An 18,017-nucleotide genomic window follows, 5' to 3' on the forward strand; every position below is an offset into this window, starting at 1 on the left:
AAAATGAGCATGTTGTTAATCTCCATTCTGCTGACTTCACTTGTTCTCATTGTTCTTGGAAGTGTGGGAGGTGGATAAGGTCTGAAATGCTTTGATGTCAAGTTAACTCATATGACACCATAATCCTGTCAACATTTAAACAGGTAATTCATTATTCATGTGTACCTTTTTGGAGTTGGGCCGTGACCCCAAGTGGTACACCTGTAAATCACTCTGTTTCATACCTTGTAGCATAGGTGTTAACACTATAACATACTTCAAGACTTATCCTGTAGATAAAAAAACTGTTTATAGTGCTTATTTAATCTTTGTAGAGGAGCCGGTTAAAGAGTTGCTTTAGTGGAAGAGGACCCCCTTTGGTCGTTGACTGTGGCATCTCTGGACAGAGTGTTGGGTACATGCTCCCTGCTATTAGAGGAAGAGGTGCCCTTTTTCTAGCCACCTAGACCATCTCTGCATAGGGAATTAGATAAAGTTCCCCTTGTTCTGCTCACCTAAGCCATCTCTGCACATGGCATTAGATACATGCTCCCTTCTATTAGAGTAAAAGGTACCCTTTTGTAGTCACCTGGACAATCTCTCTGTCTGGCATTAGGTACATGCTCCCTTCTATTAGAAGAAGAGGTGCTCTTTTATAGTCAGGTAGGCCACCTCTGAACAGAGCGTTGGATACACAGTTTCAGCTAGTAGGGGGAAAAAGGTGCCCTTTTGTAGTCACCTAGGCCATCTGGTCAGGGCATTAGGTGCATGCTCCCTGCTATTAGGGATATAAGATCACTACCTGGGCCATCTCTGGAAAGGGTATTAGGTGTATGCTCCCTTCTGTTAAAAGAATACTTGCCATTTTTAGTTGCCTGGGCCATTTCTGGACAAGGTATTAAGTACAAGCTTGCTGCTATTAGGGGAAAAAGGTGCCTTTTTGTAGTCGCAAGGGTCATTTCTGGTCAGGACATTAGGCACATGCCGGGAAAGAAGGTCCCCCTTTAGTCACCTAGGCCTTCTGTTGACAGGGCATTGCGTACATGCTGCCTGTTCACAGGGAATGATGCCTCTTTCTATAGACATGTAGAAGGGCAACGGTTTGTTTTTTTCTTTTGTTTTGTTTTTTGTTTTTTCAGAAGGCATTAGACAATTTCTGAAAGCAAAAAGCAATCATCTAGCTGTGCTGTATAGGTTTTGGCTTTGTTATACTGGTGGGTGGGGATGGAGAGGTCTATTTTACTCAGTTGTCCATGGCCATTTATTAGGTCTTGTTTTGTAGAAAAAGGATGACTCGTAAGTAAACCTTTAACTAGTTGGGCTGCTAAATGCTCAGGGCATGTAATATCTCAGCACAACCACTGACCAAAGTTACACCCTTGCTGGCCCTTCCACAGCCTTCAGTGAGAGGGTTTATCCTCAAAGCTCCAATTTCTGAATATGCTAAGTTTAAGATTCTTTATCTTCAAGTTAAATGGAAATTTGCTTTTATAAGTTTTCCTTTTCTGTTTACTCTGATTCATCTGACCTGAATATCAGTATCTGCACACAAACGCAGCATTCTCAGCAAACCAGGAATCTGTAAACTGAACCACTGACAATATACCCAATTGCTAAAACAGGTACAGATCAACAGGTATCAAAAAATGAGAAGAAATAATCATTGTATTCTCATATCCAGTTCTGACCACAGATGGAGTAGGCTGTAATTAAAAACATAGTTAATTTTAGAAGGAGTTAGTTCTGGTGCTTCCCAGAATTCACCAGAACTGTTTTCTCATTGATGCTCCTTGCTGTTTTGAGCAAGTCATTAAATGAACAGCTGCCCATAGTTAATATGGAGAACCAAGCTGGAAATCACATTGCTGCTTTACTGAGTTCTGTTCTTGAATAATTCATACCCTTCCAGTTTCCTAAGTGGATCCCTGCATATTTCATGCTCTCACAGTTTTCTAGTTCACTCCCTGACTACTTCTGGCTGCCCACAGTTTTGTTACCTACTTCTTGTCGCAATTTCTTAGGTATGTCCTTGCCTCACAGTTTCCTAAGTGTGTCCCTACCTACTCTGTATCCCTCACATTTTCATGGGCATAACCCTACCTACGTAATGCCTGTCACAGTTTCTTAGGTGTGCCCCTCCCCGATTCATCACCCTCATAGTTTCCTGTTTATGCCCCTTATAGTTTTCTAGGTGTGCCTTGTCATGTTCGTGACCCTCATAGTTTCCTTGGTGTGTCCCACCTGCTTCATGATGGTAATAGTTTCCTAGGTTTGTCCCTGCTTGCTTCATGTCCCTCACAGTTTCATTGGTATAATGCTACCTACTTAATTCCTGTCACAGTTTGTGTGTTCCTCTCTCACAGTTTCTTAGGTATACCCCTCCCCTCACAGTTTCGTAGGTGTGCCACTCCCTGCGTCATCCCCATCATAGTTTCCTGTGCGTGTGCCCTGCACTGTTTATGCCTGTCATAGTTTCCTAGGGTATGCCCTGTCGTGCTTATGACCCTCATAGTTTTTTAGGTGTGTCGCACCTGCTTTATGCCCATAATAGTTTCCTAGGTGTATCCCTGGCTGCTTCACACCCCTTATTGTTTCTCAGGTTTACCCCTACCTACTTTCTGCTCCTCATAGTGTTGTGCCTGTCTGCTTCACACCCCTCATTGTTTCTCAGGTTTACCCCTACCTACTTTCTGCTCCTCATAGTGTTGTGCCTGTCTGCTTCACACCCCTCATTGTTTCTCAGGTTTATCCCTACCTGCTTTCTGCTCCTCATAGTGTTGTGCCTGTCTGCTTCACACCCCTCATTGTTTCTCAGGTTTACCCCTACCTACTTTCTGCTCCTCATAGTGTTGTGCCTGTCTGCTTCACACCCCTCATTGTTTCTCAGGTTTACCCCTACCTACTTTCTGCTCCTCATAGTGTTGTGCCTGTCTGCTTCACACCCCTCATTGTTTCTCAGGTTTACCCCTACCTACTTTCTGCTCCTCATAGTGTTGTGCCTGTCTGCTTCACACCCCTCATTGTTTCCTTAGTGTGCCTCTGCCAGCTTCACACCCCTCTTACTTTCCTAGGTGTGCTTTATTGTGTACGTGCCCCTCATAGTTTCCTGGGTGTGCTTTCCAGATTCCTAGGTGCCTAATCCCCCTCCCTTGTTTCCCGATTTACATTTGGTGTTTACTTTAGTACTGCTTTACCATGCAGTTACAAAACTGTCTCCATCTCATCTCATTGTGCTTCTTCCTCTGGGCTCAGGAGAGTATAGTTCCATCCCCTTTTTACTCCAGCTTCCATTAGCTCTCCTTGCTTGGAGTAGTTGCTTTGAATTTTCTTGCAAATGTAATTTCTGTTTTGTCTGATATCCTCCCATCTAGCACCACGGTATAATAATTAATGTTTTTCTTGAAGATTTAGGAACACAGCTAAAAAAATAATGGAAGACAAAGGCCCAAAAACAGGAACATTTTTTTTAAATGTTACCCTAATGCACTTAAAAAAAGTTAATTGGTTTTCATCAAGATGCATTTCCTGAAGAGTAAGGGGATTGAAATTCTAATGTCTGCCATTAGCGACTGACTGTAATCCTCAGTGATTTCAAAAATTTTAATAGCAACAGAGCAAAATATGAGGCAAAACTAGTAATAGCTGAGAGTTCTGGATGACAGACAGGATATTTCAATATTCTGTGTCCCATCCAAGGGCACCACAGACTCAGTAAGGGCCTGTCTAATTGGAATTTAGGCTAAGAGTGTGCATTACCAGCAATCAGTTTTAATGTGTGCTTAAAAATGGCACCTTGTCAGGGCTGATGTAGTTAAGCCCATGGCCAGTCAAGAAGTACTAGCTGGTAGGTAGAAGCATGACTGATAATTCCTGTTCCTTCTCATTTCCTTTCATAGTGAGTGATAAGGAATGGGTAAGGACATTGATGTTTGTTGTCAGGAGAAGAGATGTTTAGAAGTGAAATTGAGTGCTTCAAGACAGAGGCTAGAGATGGGAGATGTAGCTGTGGGAAGGGGTGAAATGTAAATGTCCCATAATCCTTTATGCAGGATTCAGAATGCGTAGTAGTGGAAGTGATGCATCAGTGCCTCTGGTTATGTGGAGTTGTATCATTGTCTAGAATGCATTTTCAGTTTATTTGTGATGTTCTGCTATTGTCTTGTACACATTGTCAGTTTATTTATGTTTATTGCTTCACAGAAATAGAAATGTCAAGCCTATTGCATACTTTTACCATAAAGTGCCTCAGGATGTATCCTTGTGATGTAAGAGATCTGGCTGCTGACCTTGTAGTCAGCCCTGGATGAAAAAAGTTTTTATGTTTGGCATTATGTTACCAAAAATCTGAATTAAATGAATGAGTGAAACTACTGTGTGGATGGCATCTGCTGTTCATGGGGTTACTGTAGAAGTCAGATGTGACTAACAGCATTATATGGGAACTACCACAGGCCTTATCTCAGTTTACTAGAGATTCATTAAAAAAAAAACATACAATAAAATGTCTTAATTTATGTTATATTTAAAGCAAACCACTGCTTTCACATACTTTTCAACCATTAAGAGACGTGAGATAAGTCAGTATTTTTTTTTATCATTTTATTAGTAGAAAACACAGCAATAAAAATATAACTGTTGATCTGATGTCTGTTTAGTCTTCATCAAACCTGTGGGTTACAGTTCCCCCTTTGGAACCAACTTGGCCATTAGCAAGCTAAAGCTTCCTAACTAGAGCTCCTCCTGCCTACCCACAATCCCTCACTTTTCCCAGATGCTCCAGATCTCATTTTCAGCACATCAGCAATGCATGATTGTAAGTTTAGAGCTTCTCCGTGGGTTTATTTTCTTCAAAATTGTTGTGAGTTGGCCTTTGGCCTGTTCTTTCTTACCATTCTCTTTAGCCTTTTGTATTCATTTAAAAAAAAAACTCCTTAGCTTAGTTTTCTTTTTCTTTCCGCGTTATGTTCTCCCTTCACTCCCATCTTCTTCTTTCTTTTTTCTTCTTCTGCTCTTCTTCCACTATGTCGGAGAAATCTGACAAGCCTGTAGGTTTTAAGAAATGTATGTCCTATCAGCACAAGATCCCCCATCTCTGATGTCCACAGGGAGTGTGTTTACTGTCTGGGGCCTGCACATCTTGAAGTGGTGTGCTGTATCTGCTAGGCCTTCCTCCATGAGGCTATTGCAGATAAAAGGAATAATCAGGTCTTAAAAGGGCTTATTCCACCTCCCTCCTCAGCTATCCCTTCTGTGTCAGAGGCTCAAACCTTGCTAAGAAACTTAAGGAGGTCAGAGACCCTAAGAAACAGTTCCTGGATCCCCTCCTCTTCAGCTGTTTTGGAGCTTCCCAAAAAGGCTCCCAGAATGTCAGAGCAGAGCCCTTCTGCTCCGACTTCTACGCCTACCCCTGTGCCGCATGCCCCAATCATCAAGTTGAGGCTGGGGCCATCGGTGCCAAGTACATCCCCTTGGGATGTTTCTCCCAGGCCTAACTTCAGGCCTTCCTCTGTTTACTCTTCCATCAGATCCTCTTGGAGCTTGTCAGAGAATGAGGTGGACAGATTGATGAAAAAATTTCTCTGCACACAGATCCTGATGGTGGTCACTCCAGCTCCGTCCCTGATGAGATCTGTGAGCAGACCTCCCCTGTGCAAAATAGTATCTCTTTCTCCAATCCGGCCTGCCACTTCACAGCTCCTGGATCTGTCAGTCCTATTGGCTGAGACATCGGGTCTGATAGTTATCTCAACTTTGAGTCTGACTGCTTCCCTGATTTGCTCAGTGCTGACTGCATCTTGGAGCCGAAGCCACGACACTGAGTTTTGGGAGTCTTAGAGCTCTCTCTTCCCCTTGGTGCCTCAGCATCCGACAGGTCATCCCCAACCCCTCCCTTGGAGTGGAGGGCTGTTGGAGACCAGGGACGGTCTGCTTATGATCCTTTGGGGCAGGGGATTCTTCCTTGGGACTCTGGGAGGCCTTCAGCCTTTGAGGTGGAGAACAGGGTTCTCTCTATTCCTTTGAGATTCCTAGATTCTACTATAGCGGATCCACCCCTTCCCCTTCTGGACTCTGCATCAGAGACCCTACTTGTGCCTCTGGTGCAGCCAGCCCCTCAGGGTCTCCAGTCTCTTCCACTTGTGGAAGCCCAAGTTTCTTCCGACACCTCCCAGGAACACCCCAACAAGGAGGCTCCTTGGAAGAAAAGGTGCAAAAGGAGACACCTATATTCCCCAGAGGAATCTCTCATGACAGACTGACTTCAGTGAAGGGGAGAGGTCCCCTAGATCTCCATCTGATGTCTCATTTGGAGACATTTTGGAAATTCTTCATCAGAGAGGTGGTTGGTCAGCCCCACCCCCCACCCCAGATGAGTCAGTGTTCCTGGAGGCCTTTTGGACCGACCCATCTACATCCTGGGTGTCCCCCCCCAAACCTCCTACTGGACCTGGTGTCTGCAAGGGCATGGAAGGAACCAGACATTGCAGAGCTGATCCCTAAAAGAGCTGACAAAATTCTTAGTGCCCCCCGGAAATGACCCCACTGGATGAAGGGTATTCCATTAGATGCTGTGGTGGTTGCAGTGGCCATCAAAAAAGGGCTTGCCCAAGAAAGCTCTACTGTCCATCCACCTAAAAGGGAGTCTAAGGTTATGGACATCTTTGGAAAAAGCATTTACACTTATTCCACCTTCGCCCTCAGAGCATCGAACTATCTTTCCCATTTTACAAGGCCACAGAGGAACTTGCTTAAGGAACTTTCTAGCTCCGGCTCTGAGGCCAAGATATTCCTTCGGAGAGATCCTTGCAGCTTCCTTGAAGGTTTGCCCGACTGTCTCTCTCTGGAGGCAGTGAGGGGATGTTGCTCCTTGCACCTGACAGCCTGGATACAAATAACTGAAGAGTCCAAGGAATTATATTCAGAGGTTACTCCATTCCCTTTTTAAACCTCCCCAAGTCAAAACAAATCCTCCCTGATGTACCACCCAGTCAGAAGGAGGCAGCAGCTTTAGAAATTGCAGACTTGCATCAAAAAAAAGTAATCCAGGAGGTCCCTCCAGACCAAAGCAGATCAGGAATCTACTCATGGTTCTTTTTAGTTCCAAAGAAAACAGGGGACCTCAGGCCCATACTGGACTTATCTTATCTGAATATATTGGTGAAACACAAGGCGTTAAGGATGGTCACGGTTCAGTCCATCCTTCCTTTTCTACAGATAGATGACTGGATGTGTTCAGTAGACCTGAAGGATACGTACTATCATATCAAAATGAACAGGCGCTCGAGACGGTACCTTGGCTTCAGGCAGGGAGCTGGCTACTTCCAGTACTGACTGCTTCCATTTGGTCTTCCATTTGGTCTTACCACAGCCCCCAGGGTGTTCACCAAATGCATGACAGTAGTTGCAGCTCACCTCAGGCTGGAGGGATTCCATGTGTTTCCTTATCTGGACGACTGGCTCCTAGCTGTACCAACCAGGCATCTACTGATTTAGGCCACCAACCAGGCATCTGCTGTTTCAGACCAGGGGCTTTCTCTTGCAATTGGTCCCAGCCTTAGGGATCACTATAAATCTTCAGAAGTCGCAATTACAACCAGTACAAACCGTAGATTTTATAGGAGCTCATTTGGACACAAACAAAACCCTGGCCTGTCTCTCCCAGACACGATTCATTTGCTAAGGAATGCATGTCAGACAAATGTTAGCTATTTCAGTCCCTCCAGCAAATCTTGTCCTCAGGCCTTTGGGCTCTATGGCCATAACAATAATATTACTACCAACAGCTTGTTTAGACATGAAAATTCTTCAGTGAACATTGTCAGTTCAGTGGCCCCTTCTGCACCAAACCAATCCTATAAGGTTGTCATGGGTGTGCAGAACTCTTTATTGTGGTGGTTTCACAACCCAGAAGTCACACAAGGTAGACAATTTGTTCTCCCCACTCCATCACCACACTGACCATGGATGCCTCCCAGCTGGGGTGGGGTGGGGGTCATTACCTGGGACAGACAGTTCATTCAAGGCACGTGGACTCTCCAGGAGACCAACCTGCATATCAGCATTCTAGAAATGAGGGCAGTGCTTCTAGTGTTCCAAGCACTCCACTCGCTTCTTTCTGTAGGGACTGTTGTGACTTACTGGCAACATGTCAGTTGTGTGGTACAAACAAACAAGGTGAGACCAGATCTTAACCCTTTGCCGAGAAGCAATGATGTTGTGGCAGTGGGCTCTCTCGACAAACTACTTTCTAATCGCAGCACACATTCCAGGGGAGCACAACATACTGGTGGACAGGCTCAGCAGAGTTTTATTGATGATGCCCCACAAGTGGCCTCTAAGTCAATCAGTGGCAAACAAGATTTTCCTCAAATGGGGTCAAACTTGCTGCAACCTCTTTGCTTCTTCCCGCAACAACAAATGCAGCAGGTTCTTTGTCCTGATCCCTCCCCTCCGTAGGGACGATCACCACCAGATGTTCTAGTCCATGCTTGGCCCCCCAGTCTACTTTATGTATTCCCACCTGTTCTGCTGATCCTCACATTTTTTCAGAAAAGAAGCAGGTTGAAGAACAAAGTGATTCTCATCACCAACTTCTGGCCTTGACAAATCTGGCTCACCTACCTGTGAATCGCATCTGATTTGCCCATCGTGGACGCTGGAACCCTTTCCAGATCTCCTATCTCACCCTTCAGGGCAACTGCATCCGGATATCCACAACTTGAAATTAACTGCATGGTTTCTTCAATTCCAGTGATGGCTAGACTTTCCAGTCTTTCTTCCCCAATTCAGAAGATTTTTATTTCTTCCCATAAGACCTCTGACAGAAAAATTTATAAAAGTAAATGGAAAAGTTTTCCATATAGGCCCAATAGTACTACATTGACCCACTAACGGCGCCCGTTCCAGCAGTATTGGACTTCTTCTCTTGTCTGTTTCATTTTGGGGCCAGTTTTTCGACTGTCAAAGTTCAGTTAGCAGCCATCTCTAATTTCCATATTGAAGAAAATTCTGGATCCTCAGCTTCTTCTAGACTTTGCAAAGCTTTTCTTAGAGGTACATTTCTACTTTGTCCACCTGTCAAAGATCCTGTCCCTCTGTGGGACCTCACTGTGGTTTTCCAAGCACTGATCTTAACTCCCTTTGAACTGGCTGCAAAGGTTGATTTAAAAATTTTGTTCACAGTAATAGAAATGTCAAGCCCATTGCATACTCTTACTACAAAGTGCCTTAGGTGTATCCTTGTGATGTAAAAGATCTGGCTGCTGACCTTGTAGTCAGCCCTGGACGAAAAAGTTTTTTATGCTTGGCATTATGTTACCAAAAATCTGAATTAAATGAATGAGTGAAACTACTCTGGATGGCTCTGCTGTTTGTGGGGTTACTATAGTAGTCAGATGTGACTTAGCAGCATTATATGGAAACTACCGCAGGCCTTATCTCCGTTTAATAGAGATTCATTTAAAAAAATACAATAAAATGTGTTAATTTATGTTATATTTAAAGCAAACCACTGCTGTCACATACTTTTCAAACATATTAAGAAACATGAGCGGATAAGTCAGTATTTTTTTTTATCATTTTATTAATAGAAAGCATGTCATCTCAGCAATAAAAATATAACCGTTGTTCACTGCTTTGATTAACTCGGTGACCTTAGAATCACATTTACTGTCACTTTGCCATCCCTTGATTTGGGCATGTGCTGGTGACATCATGCAGTCTACATTAGGTACGTTATTGCATTCAAACATCATAGGATAACCAGAAAATATTGCACATACTAGGTGAGAATCAGGTAGTTGAATACTGTTTCCGTAATAACTTCAAAAATAATGACATAGAAAAGAAAATAAACACAAATATAAGAAATGTAAGCTAATTTACATGATTTAAAAAAATATTTTTACAGAATGTATTTTAAGTCATGGTACCAGAGTACAGTTATTACACTATCATTTTATACTAAACAAAAAATCTACTTTTCTGAATGTCATAAAAAATGAGTTGTCCATGTTTGCTAAACTGGACTAGAAGAAATGTTGGTGAGAACATTTATAATTTCTAAAGCACTTCATAAGGAAAGTAGACATATTCCCATAGTCTGTTTTGTAGCAACAAATACAACTAGGCTAAGAGGTGTAAAAATGACATTAAAAGTAGAGTTACAGTGCCACAGCCCCTCCCGACTGTCGTCATGGAGGATTTTGTTTGCGTTGATAACATATCAAAACTTGCTGTATACTAGTTGATTAAACAAAAAGTTAAGTTTCATTTCTCATCATTTCTTGATGTAAGTAAGATCCTGGCATTGAGGAGAGCTGGGTTTATTGACTTGGCATGAAACTTATCTCCCTTGCTCCTACCACCTTGTTTAAAATAGCCAAAAGAGTGTGGAAGAAAAATTCTAACTGTTTTGCTCAGGTTTTCTTTGTGTATGTTTTTTTCTATTGGATTTAATGATCAGGACTAAGTAAAGTTAGCTTAGGTTTTCCTTCATGTATGACAGAGGTGTGATGTATCTGTTTCTCTCCAATATTCAGGAATAGTCCTTCAGGGTCACTGGTGTACATACTTTCAGAATTCATGCACTAAGGTCTGTATAAGCGTGGCTAATAAAAGATGAGTTGAGTCAGGACATGTATTTTAGTCTGTCTTTCATAAGTTAAAGTAAAGTACTCTTTGAAACACTTTAAATGCCTTGATAGTGTAAACGTTCAGAGTATCAGACACAAGTGCATTTGTGTTCAGAAAGCTGAGTGTTGTAGCCTTGCCTCAGCAGTATTGATCCTGTTCAGTGCAGATAAGCTGTTTCAGCCCATGCTGAAGGATTATAGACTCTATCTGAACCACTCTTCCTTGTAATAGCATCTATGATCCTTTAGCTGTCCTGACCCATACCGAAGGATCATAGATGCTATCAGGAGGTAGTGTTTCTCACCTGAATGAGGCACTAGGTAAAGGGGATTAGAAATGGGTATAGTTTTTATACTAATGAGAACATTCCACTTGTGTTTAGGTAAACCTCTTCTGTACCATAAGCATTCCTTAACTTTTCTTGACTTTTTAGAAGAGTTTGACTGAAAGGTGACATGTTCCTGTTTGGGGCTTGTACACAATTCCTTTCCATCAGACTGCTTTGAATTCCTCCCCTCCCTTGGTGAAAAATAGCAGTGTTCCAAGAGCTAAAAAGAATCCTTTTTGCTCTCTAATGAAAGCCTGACAGTTTTAATTTTTTATTTATATCAATTTTTAGTTCCTATACCTCTCACCCATCTGGTCTCTTCTGTTCTCCTTATCCCAAATTATTCCATCTTGGAGCATCTCACATCACCTATCAGTTAATCCTTTCCTTGTATTATACTGTAAGAAGAGCAAGGCTGGGGGTGTGTGGGGGTGGCAGTTGTGACTCCTAATTCTATCAGCAGTGGAATTTCTTTTCACAGCCTATACATTCCCTAGGCTATAGAGAGAAAACAAAGCATGCTGTCCAAACAATGCCATGTGTATATGTGGTCTTCCTGCAACTCAGAGGTACCTCCAGGAGTTGTACCCTTCCAGGAGGATCTTCAATATTGTTGAGACCTACAGCTTCTGTTCCCAGAAAGAAAACAGGTCATTCCCACCTTCCCTCTGGTTATGTGTCCTTTACTTCTGTAAATCCATAAGTACCATGTGGAATGCAGACATTGCAGTCTGGCATCTTGAATTTGAAGCACTGGGCTGGACAAGAAGCATGTAGTTAAGTTCAGAGATTCATGCACAAGTATACCTAGAAGGAAGTCATTTATTTTTTTAATATTCACAGGCTCTGAGTATTTCCACAAATTTTTCAAGGGGTATGACATTTTCCGTCACTAAGTAGAGATCTGTATTTTAAGCTCAGCTATGTCCAGTTGTCACAAGTAATGCCCAGTTACCCTTCCATCACAAGGGAACACCTTTCATCAGTTCAGAAATTTAAAAGCAGGTTTAAAAAAAAGCCATTTGAATTAAAGTTTGTTCAGTGCAGAACATCGTAGAAGAAAGCTTTCTCTGAAGTCAGTGATGCATTTGCTCATATGACGTTGCTAGTGTTGAGTTATGTTGACCAGTGTGCCATATTAAGAAAAAGTAACGTTTCAAGTTAAACGGTACAGAAGCTGATTCAGAGTGGCTATAATTCCAAATGCTTAATGGTGTATTAGGAGATGCCTGTGCTGGACATGTTGAAGTTATTACTTGCTAAAAGTAATTTTATAAATGTGGTTTCATGTTCTGCTGCTGCAATTTTTTTCAACATTTCACAATATCGTATTTCTCAGATGCATTAGGAGCAGTTTTGGTCCGCCTTCTCTCATTTGTGTCTGTGTTAGCCTGTCTGAAAAGTTCAGTGTTCTCTTGTAAAATAGTATAGTATGATTAGAAGGAATATATTTACAAAATGAAAGTGATCCTTAATAAAAGAATGCATATCAGAAATAGATCTGTTTATTTAAAAGTTATAGAAGGGAAGAAAGTTGATAACTGAATTAATAAATAGAAGCAGCTTTTGTGGGGTGCAATAATTCAATTAGTATAGCTCTAATGGAGAAAAAAAAAAGCTTTTTGTACATAAATGCTGTTCAGGTTCCCAGCATTGTTGCTTGGTGTAAAAGTTTGTGTCCTGTTTTTTTGTTTTGCTTAATAAAATTTTGTTGATTGCAAATTTGGACTCCTGGATTGATATTGCCTTTGTAGTGCACTGAATAAAAATGAGATGGGAGCAATTTTTGTATAAAGCATTTTCAACATTTGAGACTTTGTGTAACACGTACACAGGTGTATGATTTTTTATAATGCGGAATTTCACCAGTTGTATCCAAGCAACATTACTGCTTGCAGACATAATGTGCATAGTATGAGAATAAATGTTTGTTTGCAAGCAAAATATCTGCAAAGACTTGCTAAAAATTAATACTGGCACATTGTTCTGAAAACATTGGCCCCCCACATGTTCATGCAGAGGTCAGATAGTTGTGTCGAGCAAGTTTCCCTAATGACAGTCAGTATTACTAACTGAGAAACTGGCATTCCAGAGTTTAGAATGCCACTTTCCATTGCTTTGCTGTGACTGTTGTTACAGTGGAGAGTCCAGATTGCCAGGTAGTATTTTTTAATGTGGTAAGTAATGACTTATGCTCATCAGTGACAGAAAAAAATGATCCATTTTTTCTTCAAAACCTGACTCACTAGATGAATGGCGGGCTCCCACATCCTGAACAAATGGTATTCCCAAAATTTGTCAGTAGAATTCACATCAAAGTGTAGCAGAGAATCCATCCATCCATTTTCCAACAACTCAGTTTAATGCAAGATTGTGGCAAATTCTCTCCCCAACTTCTTTTTTAAGGGATCACTATTACATTCAGCACATCAGTAGCTGGTGGAATATGTTTAACTCAGATTTAAAGCTGGATAAACTCGGCTGCATCTTTGTATGGCTCCTTCCTAGTTCCTGCATCTAGAAGCTAGCTTGTAGCCGTACTTCAATCAGCTGTGGCATCCAAGTTGTTAGAAATGCTCACAATCTTGTGTAAGTGTGATTTGCTGCTGGAATTTAAGCAACTTTGAACAGCCTATGCTTCAAGCATTGATGTAAGACTGATACCTGGTGTAAGTATAGTAAGCAGTTTCCTAGTGGATATTTGCTGTACAGACTAAGAAAGCAGAAAACACTGATGAATTGTCTGACAGTTGGCGCAGAAAGTTAAGGTGATGAGCCGTATCTGCTGTGTTGCAGGATTTGATTCCCATAGTCCTCATTTGCCTACTGTGTGACCCTAAGCAAGTCACTTAATTGTACATTGTTCCCAGGTTGCCCCTGATAAGGGTCTGTGTATCCACTGAGCCTGTCTGGTAACAAATGGCTAATATTGTTATATGTTATTAAGTCATCAAACACCTATGTGCCTAAACTCATGAGCTCCAACGCATGCATATAGCCAGTGGGCATCCCTGAGTGTTTCCAAGTACACTCTATACTATTGGCTAGCCAGTGCATTCTCAGTGCCAGCCCTACTGTGGTACATGTACTGAGCATGGTTGTGTGATGCCTACTGCTGTGTGATGCCTGATGCCCTGGCAATGAATTGATATTCTCTGGAACTAACAATGGAGACTCGTTAACTAAAAGGGGCTGATTCTAGCATGCACCAAAGATGGGAATCCACAGTACTGTATGCCAGCAGCATGTGCAAAGAAAATGCTCTGTCATAGTGGCAGAACAGGGAAGCCTGCAGCCTCAGCACCAATTATTGGGTTGCTGAATCTCTTGCTCCTATCCCCTTACCAAACAACCCCCTCCACCATGAGTTGGAACTTTTTGCCTCAGCCTTTGCTAGCCCGCAGTAAGCCCAAGGTACGTCACTCTGAGAGAAGTTAGAAGACTCCAGTCCATGAGATTTCATTGTTTGGCCATGCTGCTGATTGCAGGATCCTTACCTTCCATACAGAAGGGAGCTACAAGCACATTTTGCTAATATTCTAAATGGTAACATAGAAGGATCTAGAAAGGATTCCATTCTGGTCTGACTATAGAATCACATTGTGAAGTGATACAGTGTACTGTAGTAATTTTGAGGATGTTATATATATATATATATATATATATATATATATATATATATATATATATATATATTTCTTTACCTTTCCTGCACTGTTTACCATTCAGGCAGATCAGAAGTGAGAATTTAAACCTCATTCCTTTGGTTCTTCAGACCCAAAGTATTATTCTGCCTTGATAGTCCCGCGTAACCCAAACAAGGAGTACAGATGGCCTTCCTTCATCACCACTGCAGTCTTAATTGATGGGGTGTCCTCTTAAGGAGAGCTACACATCTGGCCAGCATACCAAAGCCTGCACACCCTCCCCTTGTGCCATAACATCCAACATATGACCTGGATCCAACAGAGCCATGGGTAAATAAGGGACGTACAGATGCAAATTACCTCAGAGCTTTCTTGTCATCAGCCAGGTACTGAACTATTGGCTCAGCTTCAGTCTATTAGCCATACGATTCATGCCTCTTCCTCAGCTGTTGGGCAAATAAGTATCCACATGGGGAACCATCCTTTTCTCTCTTTTTGGTGCATATTAAAGTATTGCACATCTCATCAAAAGGTGGGAAATATGATTGTGGGAGGCAGATTGCTTACAGAGCTCACCATAATGAGTATCCGTTTTGTTTGGCTACAGAGCAATCACTGTAATCATGTTCTGTCAGCCATTTGTACGTAAGACTTTGTGTAGTCATTTTGCTTTCTTTAAAAGTTTATCTAGAGGACAAGAATCTTAAAAGACTTGCCCAAGATAAGATGGTGTTCGAGTCCTGTACTGCCAACATCTCTTCCTTGCCGAAAGAGCAAAGTCTAAGAAACTTAGAGTAGAGGTGACTTATGCTGAGTTTGATTGGGACGTCTCCATCATTATGAGACCGTCGACCATTCAGCTGTTGATGCTGCCCTGTGAAGCACAATGCCATCTGTCACATGTCTTCCATTTGTTTGAGAAGGGGGAATGGTGCCTTGCAATTTGCAGGGACCAGATGGCATATTTCAAGTCTTAAGGAAGAAGTTCCCAGTTCCTTAATTGAGGTGCGTCTGGGCTCAGAGCCTTCTCACTTGGTGGAGGCAAACTAGCAGTTAAGAAGCAGCAGAAGCCCAAGCATACAGCAGGGATCATCAGACGGAATGTCAAGATTTTACCCAAGATCTTTTCAAGTGACCACAGGATGGGTAAGGCCAATATAACACAAAATGAGATGGGTAAATTCAAGCACCAAAAGGAAAACTGGCTAGGCTTAAAATGGCTAGCCTAGTACTTACCTATGACTATTATGTTTTTGAAACCATCATCTTTTACTTTCCTGCGCCTGCCATTTCTCTGCTTACTACCACTTCTCCCCTTAAAAGGCAAAGGGAAAAATTGGAGGAAGAAGAAGAAGAGTTGGATTCTGATGATGATGATGATGTTGATGACACTTTATCACGTTTCCCCTTTTGAGGACCCTTTTATCAAAATGATGCAGCATTGTCAAAGGGAAGGCTGTTAGTTGTCTGATATCCCAAAAACGTACTATGCTGTGTTGGAAATGGATTATTGCCTAAGCCCCTAGCCATCCTTCCTCTTTTATAAGCTTTACTGGATATGTTTTTCATTGCCTCCCTAAATTCTGAGTCTCAGCTACCAACGCCTAAGAAATCTGATTGTTCATTGTGTTGGACTCTGAAACGCTCTTTATATAAGAACCCTACTTCGGATCCATCTCTTACTGTTTCCACTGAAAGGCCTTCTAAGCTTCTCTCTCCTGGTGTTTTACCTTCAGCAGGACCATTGACAGATATGGCAAGAAAGTTTATACTTCTGTTATTTTATCTTTTTGAGCTATCAATTACCAGACCCATATGAGCACGTGTCTTTTGTCTTTGGAGCTAAATGATGTTCTTCGTGTTTCACTGTTGCAGTCATCACATTTGGGTTATCCCTGCCAGGGTAGCCCTCGGCCGGCCTGAATACCAGAGGCTTAGTATTTCTGCATTGTTTGCTGTCGCTTCAGGACTGATGTCAGGTCATCAGTAGTATAAAGTAAGGCAGCCGACACCATTACATCAGTCTTTCAAGCCATGGAGCCCGAAGCAGAAGCAGTTCACACGAGTACCGGTCGGCCACTATCTGAGTTTCATCTTCTGAATTGAAGTTAAAGTCTTCTAAAGCTAAATTCCCGGTTGGGGATCTTTTTTTCTTGCACTAGCAGATGTCAGAAAAAGTTAACAATTGTCTCGCTTGTGGAAAGCAAATACCACATCAAGACTTTCCTTCTTACTGTGTCACTTGCTTAAGCCCAGACCACGACGTCCCCCGCTGTCACTTCTGTGCTTTGTTCAACACCAGAACTATACATCGTCGGGCCCTTATTGTAGCTAGATATTTTTGCTTATAGTCCTCAAATTCTGATATGGCTTTGGTAAGCCATCTGACAGCATATCTTCCAAAAAAATGTAAAGATAAAGACAGGGACACACCGCACAGGTCCAAACCTACCGGTGATGCTTCCGTTAAGCTCGTCGTCAGTTCTCCGGTCCTCAGTAAGGTGCTTTCGCAGCCCCTGATGCCCGCTTTTGTGGATTCGCAGACCGTTACCGAGACCCTTTCAGATTCTGGTATGCCACAAAGCTCTTCAACTAAAGATCCTGCGGTCGTCTCTACCTTGGATGGTTCCGGAGCCACTGGGCGGACACCAGCTTTTGAGGAAGTCCTTATGCTGATCAGGGGAAGCCAAGCTACCTCTTCCAGAAGAAAAAGACATCTGTCCCCTGTAGTTTTGTCTCAACAGAAGTTCAATGACTCTGATGCATCTGAGTATGAAGACATGCAACCCCTCTCTGCTTATGAGGATTCTGATGCAGAGGATTCCATTCCTTCAGCCTCTCCTTCAGAGGAGCTTTCCTTTGGGAAAACCCTTCACACCTTAAGGGACCATTTTCAATGGGAAAGTCAGGACTACCCTCAGTCTAAAAAGAGACTCAGGGAATTCTTAGATCTTCCACAGCACAGACCCCTGGCCAGCCCCCCAGTCCTGGATGTTGTGGAGGATGTTTTCCTGGAATCCAGCTTGACTCCTGACACCCTCCCTCCTGCCCCCAGAAAACCATACAGGTATTACAGAGTCCCTGACTCACACAAATTTCTTTTTAAAAATCCTACTGCTGACCCTGAGGTCATTTCTCAAGGAGCTTAAGGAATTAAAGCAACCTTTGCTAAGAATCCCACCCCCTCAAATAGGGATTCCTGAGCACTAGATAGATGGGGGAAAAATTATACACCTCAGATACTCTTGCTATCAGAGCACTAAATTTCAGTTCCATATGCTAAAATTTCAGCAAAATACCCTGAATTCCTCAAACAAACAATGTATTCCTTTTCTGCTTGTGCAGAATCTAAAGGTTACAAGAGTTAATGCATTCTGCAAGTCAAGTAACTAAACACACATTGCACTGTGGCTTTGACACCCTAGAAGCTT

The 18,017-nt window shown here is 42.3% G+C and overlaps 1 long non-coding RNA gene across 1 annotated transcript; it reads left to right on the forward strand.

The window, feature by feature from the left end:
* Window positions 1–1,436: 1,436 nt before the first annotated feature.
* Window positions 1,437–12,665, forward strand: LOC122806696. The gene is made up of 2 exons (XR_006365542.1): window positions 1,437–2,578; window positions 2,651–12,665. It is a non-coding gene; the product is annotated as an uncharacterized LOC122806696 (long non-coding RNA).
* Window positions 12,666–18,017: the final 5,352 nt, after the last annotated feature.

This window comes from Protopterus annectens, chromosome 7.part0 (assembly GCF_019279795.1).
Source record: "Protopterus annectens isolate FY-2018-M chromosome 7.part0, PAN1.0, whole genome shotgun sequence".
Lineage (NCBI taxonomy): Eukaryota > Metazoa > Chordata > Ceratodontiformes > Protopteridae > Protopterus > Protopterus annectens.